At 42.4% G+C, this 11500-nt stretch overlaps 1 pseudogene; it reads left to right on the forward strand.

The window, feature by feature from the left end:
- The first annotated feature begins 5426 nt into the window (after positions 1-5426).
- LOC130358032 (protein spinster homolog 1-like) lies at positions 5427-8762 on the forward strand (annotated as a pseudogene).
- Positions 8763-11500: the final 2738 nt, after the last annotated feature.

The following is an 11500-nucleotide window of genomic DNA, read 5'->3' on the forward strand; positions in this document are numbered from 1 at the left end:
GGCTCTTACTGTTTGTTTGGAATGGCATGAATTCGCCCTTCGGATGGTATTGCCTTTTTTCTGTAAGGATCAACCTCAATTTTATTTGTATCAGGGTTGCCACGTAATATGACATCCAAAAAGGGGGTTTCACTTTTACACCATGTGTGGGTAAACGTAAGATTGAACCGATTATTATTGATATATGTCATGAATGCATCAACGGTCAGATGGTCGGATGACCAAATGATGACCACATCGTCTACATACCTCCCATACCATGCGAGGCATGTGGAAAATGGATTGGTGTCAGAAAAAATAAACTGCTCCTCCCACCAAAAACAAAAAGCTTAGCCCGAGCTGGTGATGACTTTGCTCCCATTGAAGCACTCGTGCGCTGCAAATAAAAATTGTTACCAAACATAAAATAATTGTGTTTTAACACAAAATCTACCACCTCAATAATGTAATGTCTCAAATCCGCAGAATATTTAGAAAATCTCATCAGTATATGCGAGATAGCTCATAATGCCAGGTTTTTCAGGATACTGGAATAGAGCAATTCAATGTCGCAAGTAAGCCACGACAGAGAATCGCTCCATGTGAATTTATCCATGATTTTTAGCACGTGCTTAGTGTCCTTGATATAACTTGGGCATTGCATAACCAGAGGTTGCAGTACTGAGTACAACCACTCGCATAGGTGCTCGTTAAGGGATCCGATCCCCGCCACGATCGGACGCATCGGCGGCGGGAATCGGTCCTTATGCAGCTTGGGTAGCGAGTGGAAGATAGGAATAATTGGAGAAGGCACGAAAATATAATCCACTTCTTTTTGGGTCAAAATAGATCTGGCTTTCCCCTCTTCCAACAGAGTCAACAGTTCTTTTTTAAAAGGTTCAGTGGGATCCCCACAAAGTTTAAGGTAAGTTTTATCATCAGATAGTAGATTTTCATTTAAATTGATATACAGTCCCGTGTCCATACATACTACCGAGCCGCCTTTATCGGTGGATCGGATCGTCAAATTTTTGTTTTTCTTTCATTTCTTTATGGCAGCAGCCTCCTTTTTATTCAAATTAGGACGAGTTGTATTGGACATTACTTTTGATTGTAGATTAACCAAATCTTTCATGATAAGGTCCTGGAACCAATCAAAAATTGCTGGTCTGGTCTGTATGGGGTAAAAATTTTGGTTTTTAGTGGAGAAGGTATGTGCAGTATTCATTTCATCACGAATTGATATCCCACTATTTTCAAGGAGACAGAGATCTCTAAAAGCAATTTGTTCTGCTAACGTATGCATTAGTGGTAAATCAGGGTTTATAGAAAGTTGAGGTGGGTCCGATGGTTCATCAGCATTTTCCACAAAAAAATGTTTCTTAACTGTTAAAGTTCTCACAAATTTATTTATATCCAAAATTGTCCGATAAACATCAAAATGATGTGTAGGAGAGAAACCCAGTCCTTTCCACAGGACCGAGGTTTCTTCATCTGTAATGATTTGTGCAGAAATGTTAATGACTTGAAAATCCTCTTTTATTACTTTTTCCATTTGTCCTTGTTACGCTCCGAAGCTCTTCTTCCTATGTTTTCTACCACCGCGCCTTCCTCGTTTTTTGACTGTCTTCTAGCATTGCGATTCTTGTGAGTGTTCACATATTGCGGTTCTGAGTCCCCGCTAGTGTCCGTGGTATCTGAACAATCTGAATTTTCAGTAAACTCCTGGTCAGAAGAACTAAATTCACATGGAGCGATTCTCTGTCGTGGCTTACTTGCGACATTGAATCGCTCTATTCCAGTATTCCGAAAAACCTGGCATTATCAGCTATCTCGGATATACTGATGAGATTTTCTAAATATTCTGTGGATTTGAGACATTACATTATTGAGGTGGTAGATTTTGTGTTAAAACACAATTATTTTATGTTTGGTAACAATTTTTATTTGCAGCGCACGGGTGCTTCAATGGGAGCAAAGTCATCACCAGCTCGGGCTAAGCTTTTTGTTTTTTGGTGGGAGGAGCAGTTTATTTTTTCTGACACCAATCCATTTTCCACAAGCCTCGCATGGTATGGGAGGTATGTAGACGATGTGGTCACCATTTGGTCGTCCGACCATCTGACCGTTGATGCATTCATGACATATATCAATAATAATCGGTTCAATCTTAAAGGGGTATTCCAGGCAAAAACTTTTTTTATATATATCAACTGGCTCCAGAAAGTTAAACAGATTTGTAAATTACTTCTATTAAAAAATCTTAACCCTTTCAGTACTTATGAGCTTCTGAAGTTAAGGTTGTTATTTTCTGTCTAAGTGCTCTCTGATGACACCTGTCTCGGGAAACGCCCAGTTTAGAAGAGGTTTGCTATGGGGATTTGCTTCTAAACTGGGCGTTGCCCGAGACAGGTGTCATCAGAGAGGACTTAGACAGAAAAAAACAACCTTAACTTCAGAAGGTCATAAGTACTGAAAGGATTAAGATTTTTTAATAGAAGTAATTTACAAATCTGTTTAACTTTCTGGAGCCAGTTGATATATAAAAAAAAAAGTTTTGGCCTGGAATACCCCTTTAAGTCCCAGGATGCCCTTGGTCCTAGTGGGGTTAAAAGGTCAAAAGATTAAAATATATAAACTAAGAAGACACTGTGAAGTACGGGGATATACTCGGCAGGCCTGGAGAAATATTTTTCTAAAAGATGTTTTTATGTACTTGATGTATTTCTAGGTGTATATTTATATATGTCAAAGAAGAAAGCAGCACTCCTAAAGCGTGAGTAGGTGCCTCCAGCTAGGATCCGGGTCCAGGATCCTGCATACGTAGTTCCAAGGAAAATGCTGTGGCACTCAAGGTATGGTGAAAAAATGTTTCAATGGTCTCACACCATCATTATCAAGTGGCTTGATAATGATGGTGTGAGACCATTGAAACGTTGCTCTTTGCACATTTGGGATGAATAAATAGTTTTAATTTTTTCACCATACCTTGAGTGCCACAGCATTTTCCTTGGAACTACGTATGCAGAATCCTGGACACGGACCCTAGCTGGAGGCACCTACTCACGCTTGGAACTATATATAGTTACATAGTTACATAGTTAGTATGGTTGAAAAAAGACATACGTCCATCAAGTCCAACCAGGGGATTGAAGGGAAGGATGTAAGGGGATAAGGGAAAGGGATGTAGTTTTATAATTCTGCATAAGCTTTAATGTTATTTTGTTCCAGGAATGTATCTAACCCTGTTTTAAAGCTGTTAATTGTTCCTGCTGTGACCAGTTCCTGAGGTAGACCGTTCCATAAATTCACAGTCCTCACGGTAAAGAAGGCGTGCCGCCCCTTTAGACTAAACCTTTTCTTCTCCAGATGGAGGGAGTGCCCCCTCGTCCTTTGGGGGGGTTTAACCTGGAACAGTTTTTCTCCATATTTTTTGTATGGGCCATTAATATACTTATATACGTTTATCATATCCCCCCTTAAACGTCTCTTCTCAAGACTAAACAATTGTAACTCCTTTAATCGCTCCTCATAGCTAAGATGTTCCATGCCCCATATTAGTTTGGTCGCGCGTCTCTGCACCCTTTCCAACTCTGCAGTGTCCCTTTTATGAACAGGCGACCAAAACTGAACAGCATATTCCAGGTGAGGCCGTACCAATGCTTTATAAAGGGGGAGTATTATGTCCCTGTCCCTTGAGTCCATGCCTCTTTTGATACATGACAATATCCTGCTGGCTTTGGAAGCAGCAGCCTGACATTGCATGCTATTCTGTAGTCTGTGATCTACAAGTACACCCAGATCCTTCTCTACCAGTGACTCTGCCAGTTTAATCCCCCCTAAGACATACGACGCATGCAGGTTATTAGTACCCAGATGCATAACTTTACATTTATCCACATTGAACCTCATTTGCCAAGTGGATGCCCAGACACTTAGTCTATCCAAGTCATCTTGTAACTTATACACATCCTCTATAGACTGTACCGTGCTACAAAGCTTGGTGTCATCTGCAAAGATAGAAACAGAGCTGTTAATACCATCCTCTATATCATTGATAAATAAATTAAACAGCAGCGGGCCCAGTACTGAACCTTGGGGTACACCACTAATAACCGGGGACCAATCAGAGTACGAATCATTTACCACCACTCTCTGGGTACGATCCATGAGCCAGTGTTCAATCCAGTTACAAACTAAAGTTTCCAAGCCCAAGGACCTTAACTTACCTGTCAGACGTCTGTGAGGGACAGTATCAAACGCTTTGGCAAAATCCAGAAACACTATATCCACAGCCATTCCTCTGTCAAGGCTTCTACTCACCTCTTCATAAAAGCAAATTAGATTGGTTTGACAACTTCTATCCTTAGTAAACCCATGCTGGCTATCACTTATAATACTATTATCCCCTATGTATTCCTGTATGTAATCCCTTATAAGTCCTTCAAACAATTTACCCACAATGCACGTTAGACTTACCGGTCTATAATTGCCTGGCGAAGACCTAGAGCCCTTCTTGAAGATTGGTACCACATTAGCCTTGCGCCAGTCCCTTGGCACAATACCAGACACCAGAGAATCTCTAAATATCATGAACAAGGGTACAGATATTACTGGACTTACCTCTCTAAGAACTCTTGGGTGTAGTCCATCCGGCCCTGGAGATTTGCTTACATTTACTTTACTTAACTTACCTTGTACCATCTCTACATTAAGCCAGTTCAGTACATTATATGATGTGTTACCAGCACTGACCTGGCCAATGTCAGCTCCTTCTTCCATAGTATATACAGAACTAAAGAACCCATTCAGTAGCTCCGCCTTCTCTTGATCGCCTGTGACAACCTCCCCATTATCATTATTAAGGGGTCCTACATGCTCTGTCCTTGGTTTTTTTGTATTTATATATCTAAAAAAATATTTAGGATTAGTTTTGCTTTCTTTGGCCACCTGTCTCTCATTTTGAATTTTTGCTGTTTTTATTACATTTTTACAGATTTTATTAAGCTCCTTGTACTGTTTAAATGTTATAGCTGACCCATCAGATTTGTATTTTTTGAAGGCTATTTTTTTGTTGTTTATTGCTCTTTTAACCTCATATATATATACACACACAAATCAAAAAATATGTTGCAGTCTCTTGTAATACCTTTTTTATTGGACTAACAGAATTTTGTAGAGACAAGCTTTCAGGATTTCTCCCTTTATCCAATAGTCAAGTCCAATAGTCAAGGACTAATGATCAAACGACTTTATACATTATCAGGGAGGAATCCCAAAAGTTTGTCTCTACAAAATTCTGTTAGTCCAATAAAAAAGGTATTACAATCTGCATCACTGGACTAATATGGCTACTCACATTTACTATACAGATATACACATACCTGAAGATGGTTTAGAACCCTGTGATGTCACACATGCTTGTGATGATGTCACCGTAAGCTGTACAAGGAGGTGCGCGCCGGCTGCAGTCTCTTCAGTGTGTTTTGCATTCACAACCTGTGGTGCAAAGTGTTTGTTAGAGAGTTTCTATTTGCGATAGAGAATTCCAGATTTTGACCGTTCCTTGTCTGAAGAGAGAACCACAAGGTAAGTCTCAGCCTCTTCTATTCATACATACACAGGGCTTTTTGTTTGTCAGGGTTTTTTTTTATTGTTGTTGCTTTTTTTTTTAGCAAAAAAAACCAAGAAATTAATTTCCAAAAGAAATAACAAAAGTTATATTTCTCATAGCATTGTGACAATACTTGGCTTAGGCATTAAACATAATAAAACGCACAGATAGTATCATGACCAGAGCTTTTTCTTGCAAAACTGCTAAAATGCAATTATGCCCAAAAAAGCCCCCAAGAAAAAGAGTCCTAATTCATGAAGTTCTAAAAGATATAAGTCTATGAGAAAGATTTGGTGGTGTAGTAAAAGAATAACAGAAAGATTAGGGCAGAAATATAATATTATATAATAGAATTCTGTGTGTACTAACAATAGAAATACTCCGGGTACTCCGAAAGGGAACATTTTCAAATCAATTAGTGGCAGAAAGTCATATAGGGGACAGATAGATCCCAATGAGGTGGGGTAGGTTCATTATTAGTAAATGTATATAGCAGGATAGCCCAATTGTATCTACAGTATGAAGTTCACATGGCCCAGTGACCATTCAGCCAAGCCCTTATAATCCACCATTACTGGGACAGATTCAGGGTTGTCAGATATTACTAGGACCGGACAGGTTTAGGGTTATCAGATATTACTAGGACCGGACAGGTTCAGGGTTATCAGATATTACTAGGACAGGACAGGTTCAGGTTTATCAGATATTACTAGGACCGGACAGGTTCAGGGTTATCAGATATTACTAGGACCGGAGAGGTTCTGGTTTATCAGATATTACTAGGACCGGACAGGTTCAGGGTTATCAGATATTACTAGGACCGGACAGGTTTAGGGTTATCAGATATTACTAGGACCGGACAGGTTCAGGGTTATCAGATATTACTAGGACCGTACAGGTTCAGGGTTATCAGATATTACTAGGACCGGACAGGTTCAGGGTTATCAGATATTACTAGGACCGGACAGGTTCAGGGTTATCCGATATTACTAGGACTGTACAGGTTCAGGGTTATTAGATATTACTAGGACCGGACAGGTTTAGGGTTATCAGATATTACTAGGACCGGACAGGTTCAGGGTTATCAGATATTACTAGGACCGGACAGGTTTAGGGTTATCAGATACTACTAGGACCGGACAGGTTCAGGGTTATCAGATATTACTAGGACTGGACAGGTTCAGGGTTATCAGATATTACTAGGACCGGACAGGTTTAGGGTTATCAGATATTACTAGGACTGGACAGGTTCAGGGTTATCAGATATTACTAGGACCGGACAGGTTCAGGGTTATCAGATATTACTAGGACCGGACAGGTTCAGGGTTATCAGATAATACTAGGACCGGACAGGTTCAGGGTTATCAGATATTACTAGGACCGGACAGGTTCAGGGTTATCAGACATTGGTAACCTCAGGGAAGACGTCTCCATATAAAACACTTATAGAGAAGCATCTTCTTCTGAGGCTGCGATGGTCTTAGTGTTATCTTGTGGTTCTGTGCTGGACATTTCTGCTCTGTATGAAGGATCTATTGTATAATGACAGGAATGATGACATGTTGTCTAATGTGTTCACTTATCTCTCTCTCTCTAGTGTTTTCAGGCTCTGACCTGTGACCATGGCCTCTCCACAAGACCCATTGCTGAAGGAGGAGGAAGAAGCAATGGAGGACCATAGTGATATGGATGTAGAAAAGGGCGATATCCCTGAGAGGCAGAACCTGCCATCTCTAAGCGTGATGTCCACCGCACGTTCCATCATCACCGTAGTGATCCTCGCCTTTGTTAATTTGCTCATCTATGCAAATCGCTCCAGCGTGGCGGGGGTGCTGCCTTATATACAGAAAGCATATGACACCAATGCTAGTCTGTCCGGCTTATTGAATACATTGTTCATTGGAAGCTACGTGCTGGTCGCACCAATTGCCGGATATTTGGGCGACCACTGTAATAAGAAATATACTGTTTGCGCAGGAGTCATCGTTTGGCTGAGCATGACACTTACCCTGTCATTCATCCCTGACGGGTATTTCCTGCTCTTCCTGCTGACGAGTGGACTGGTTGGAGCCGGAGAGGCGACTTTCTGCACCATCGCCCCCTCCATCATTGCAGACCTTTTTACAAGTGACCAGCGGACCCGCATGCTGAACGTGTTTTACTCCGTCATACCTGTAGGCTGCGGACTAGGATACATCATCGGGCCCAAAGTGACTGATGCAGCAAGGGGCGATTGGCACTGGGCATTTCGGGTCACCCCTGGCCTGGGCCTCATAGCTGTGGCTTTGATGATTTTGGTCACAAAGGAGCTTCCAAGAACGACTACAAACGGGAAGAAGAACAACAAATCCCAGAAGTTTGCCAAATGGGCGACAGATCTGAAAAACTATTTAAAAATCGAAGCTTCATGTTAACCACCATGGGATCGACGGCTGTATCCTTCATAGTGGGAGCCATAGGTGTATGGGGTCCGTCATTCCTGACCCACGCACGAACACTCTTCCAAGAGAAGGACCCTTGCCTTGCTGAACCGTGTGACTATCACGACATCCTAATATTTGGTGTGGTTACAGTCGTTTCCGGCATTCTGGGAGTTGTAGCAGGGACGGAGATAAGTAAAAGATATCGCAAATCCAACCCACGGGCGGACCCGCTTGTGTGTGGATGCGCGATGATGCTCTCCGCCCCTTTTCTTCTGTTGGCATTGACTTTTGGCAACATCAGCCTCGTTGCCACCAACATCTTCATCTTCATCGGAGAGACGCTTCTGTCAGTAAATTTCACCCTCATATCTGACATTATACTAAAAGTAGTAACTCCGTGGAGGAGATCTTCAGCCCTGGCCGTGCAGATGACAATCTATCACCTCCTAGGTGACGCCGGCAGCCCGTACCTCATCGGCCTGATATCTGACACCTACGAACGAGGATATGCCAAATCCCCTCTTCTGAAATACCGCAGCCTGGAGTATGCCCTCATGACCTGCACCATAATGGCAGTCATCGGAGGGGCCTTCTTCATGGCTACGGCCCTATATATAGAGAGGGACGAAAAAGAAGCAGAGATGGAATCAGAACCTCCGTCATCCTCCTCCTCCTCACTGCTTCCTGCCGATGAGGACCGCGCTTCAGACTGAGGAAAAGTCATTGCCTACCTTTATCTCGTTTACTTCATTAAAAAAAAAAAATTAAGAAAAAAATAACTGCATTTGTTCTATGTTCCACTTTACCCCTTATTCTCTACCCAGGGGCGGACACAGACAGCAGAGGGCCCTTGTGCAAAGAATGTGCCTGTGCCCCCCCCCCCAAAACATCAATTGTTCAGCACCCCCCCTCCATGTGTCACTTACTCAGGTGGACCCCCATATGTCACTTGCTGTATAAGTTTCTAATTATTTATTAAGGCCTCCCATATGCCGCAGCTCATTCAAGCCCCCCACATTAGGTAGCATAGATTCCCTACATTAGGTAGCATAGTTTCCCCACATTAGGTAGCATAGTTTCCCCACATTAGGTAGCATAGTTTCCCCACATTAGGTAGCATAGATTCCCCACATTAGGTAGCATAGATTCCCCACATTAGGTAGCATAGTTTGCCCACATTAGGTAGCATAGTTTCCCCACATTAGGTAGCATAGTTTCCCCACAATAGGTAGCACAGATTCTCCACATTAGGTAACATAGTTTTCCCACATTAGGTAGCATAGTTTCCCCACATTAGGTAACATAGTTTCCCCACATTAGGTAGCATAGTTTCCCCACATTAGGTAGCATAGTTTGCCCACATTAGGTAGCACATATTCCCCACATTAGGTAACATAGTTTCCCCACATTAGGTAGCATAGTTCCCCCACATTAGGTATCACAGATTCCCCACATTAGGTAACATAATTTCCCCACATTAGGTAGCATAGCTTCCCCACATTAGGTAGCATAGTTTCCCCACATTAGGTAGCATAGTTTCCCCACATTAGGTAGCACAGATTCCCCACATTAGGTAACATAGTTTCCCCACATTAGGTAGCATAGATTCCTCACATTAGGTAGCCATAGCCCCCCCAAACACACAGACAGACACAGACACACACAGAGACACACTTACCTGCCCTGCACAGCGCTTCTCCTCTCCGGCAGCGGCCTGACGAATGACGTCACTGACGTCCTCCTGAGCGGGTCTGCAGAAGTACGTCACTTGTGCGACGTCCCTCGCCAGACCCCGGTCGCCTGGAGGCAGACTCACTGTCTAAAGTGCCCGCTGCGCTATTATACCCCGCAGCTGCTTTAGAACAGTGAGCAGCGGTGGCGCCAACCCTACCATGAACCTACTAGGCACAAAAAAAAAGGGGGCAGCAAAATGCCGCCCCTGAAAAGTGCCACCTGGGACTTATGGCCCCACCGGGTCCCATGTTAGGGCCGACCAGAGGCGGCTCTAGACTTTGTGAGGCCTTAGGCGAAACTTGAACATGAGGCCCTGCTTTATTTTCTGCTGAAATTACATGGTGGTCCGGCTGTGAGATGGTTATACTGTGACATCACTGTGTATTATCCCTGTACTGTGACATCACTGTGTATTATCTCTGTACTGTGCCATCACTCTGTGTATTATCCCTGTAATGTGACATCACTGTGTATTATCTCTGTACTGTGCCATCACTCTGTATATTATCCCTGTAATGTGACATCACTGTGTATTAACTCTGTACTGTGCCATCACTGTGTATTATCCCTGTACTGTGACGTCACTGTGTATTATCTCTGTACTGTGCCATCACTCTGTGTATTATCCCTGTACTGTGACATCACTGTGTGTATCATCCCTGTACTGTGACATCACTGTGTATTATCCCTGTACTGTGACATCACTGTGTGTATTATCCCTGTACTGTGACATCACTGTGTATTATCTCTGTACTGTGCCATCACTGTGTATTATCCCTGTACTGTGACGTCACTGTGTATTATCTCTGTACTGTGCCATCGCTCTGTGTATTATCCCTGTACTGTGACATCACTGTGTGTATCATCCCTGTACTGTGACATCACTGTGTGTTATCTCTGTACTGTGACATCACTGTGTGTTATCTCTGTACTGTGACATCACTGTGTATATTATCCCTGCACTGTGACATCACTCTGTATATTATCCCTGTACTGTGAGATCACTCTGTATATTATCCCTGTACTGTGACATCACTGTGTGTATTATCCCTGTACTGTGACTTCACTGTGTATTATCCCTGTACTGTGACATCACTGTGTATTATCCCTGTACTGTGACATCACTATGTATATTATCCCTGTACTGTGACATCACTGTGTATTATTCCTGTACTGTGACATCACTGGGTATTATTCCTGTACTGTGACATCACTATGTATTATTCCTGTACTGTGACATCACTGTGTATTATTCCTGTACTGTGACATCACTGTGTGTATTATCTCTGTACTGTGACATCACTGTGTATTATCTCTGTACTGTGACATCACTGTGTATTATCCCTGTACTGTGACATCACTGTGTATTATCCCTGTACTGTGATTTCACTGTGTATTATCCCTGTACTATGACATCACTGTGTATATTATCCCTCCCTGTACTGTGACATCACTGTGTGTATTATCTCTGTACTGTGACATCACTGTGTATTATCCCTGTACTGTGACATCGCTTTGTGTATTATCTCTGTACTGTGACATCAATGTGTATTATCCCTGTACTGTGACATCACTGTGTGTATTATCTCTGTACTGTGACATCACTGTGTGTATTATCTCTGTACTGTGACATCACTGTGTGTATTATCTCTGTACTGTGACATCGCTTTGTGTATTATCTCTGTACTGTGACATCACTGTGTATTATCCCTGTACTGTGACATCACTGTGTGTATTATCTCTGTACTGT

This window comes from Hyla sarda, chromosome 2 (assembly GCF_029499605.1).
Source record: "Hyla sarda isolate aHylSar1 chromosome 2, aHylSar1.hap1, whole genome shotgun sequence".
Lineage (NCBI taxonomy): Eukaryota > Metazoa > Chordata > Amphibia > Anura > Hylidae > Hyla > Hyla sarda.